This window comes from Penaeus monodon, chromosome 21 (assembly GCF_015228065.2).
Source record: "Penaeus monodon isolate SGIC_2016 chromosome 21, NSTDA_Pmon_1, whole genome shotgun sequence".
Taxonomy (NCBI): Eukaryota; Metazoa; Arthropoda; class Malacostraca; order Decapoda; family Penaeidae; genus Penaeus; species Penaeus monodon.
In genome coordinates, this window is record NC_051406.1 from 38,100,761 (window position 1) to 38,100,986 (window position 226).

Here is a 226-nt window from a genome sequence, read left to right on the forward strand (position 1 = left end):
CCCAAATTCGTGACGGGGATGTTTAAAAAGGTTCTTTTAAATCCTCTGATCAAACAAGTGATATTTTCTTTTGCTATCCAATATCTGCAACAAATTGGCATGTTCGATTTTTCTTATATTTCACGCCTTATCCCCTACAATCATGGGGGACACGAGAGGAAACTTCATCTATTTTTTTTTTTTGGGGGGGGTAGGGGGTATAGAATATTTTTGGGAAAGACGAGCC

General features: G+C 38.5%; 1 protein-coding gene across 1 annotated transcript in view; it reads left to right on the top strand.

The window, feature by feature from the left end:
• Nucleotides 1-226, top strand: part of LOC119586464 — a 13,456-nt gene that overhangs the window by 208 nt on the left and 13,022 nt on the right. The gene's annotated exons all lie outside the window — the stretch shown is intronic.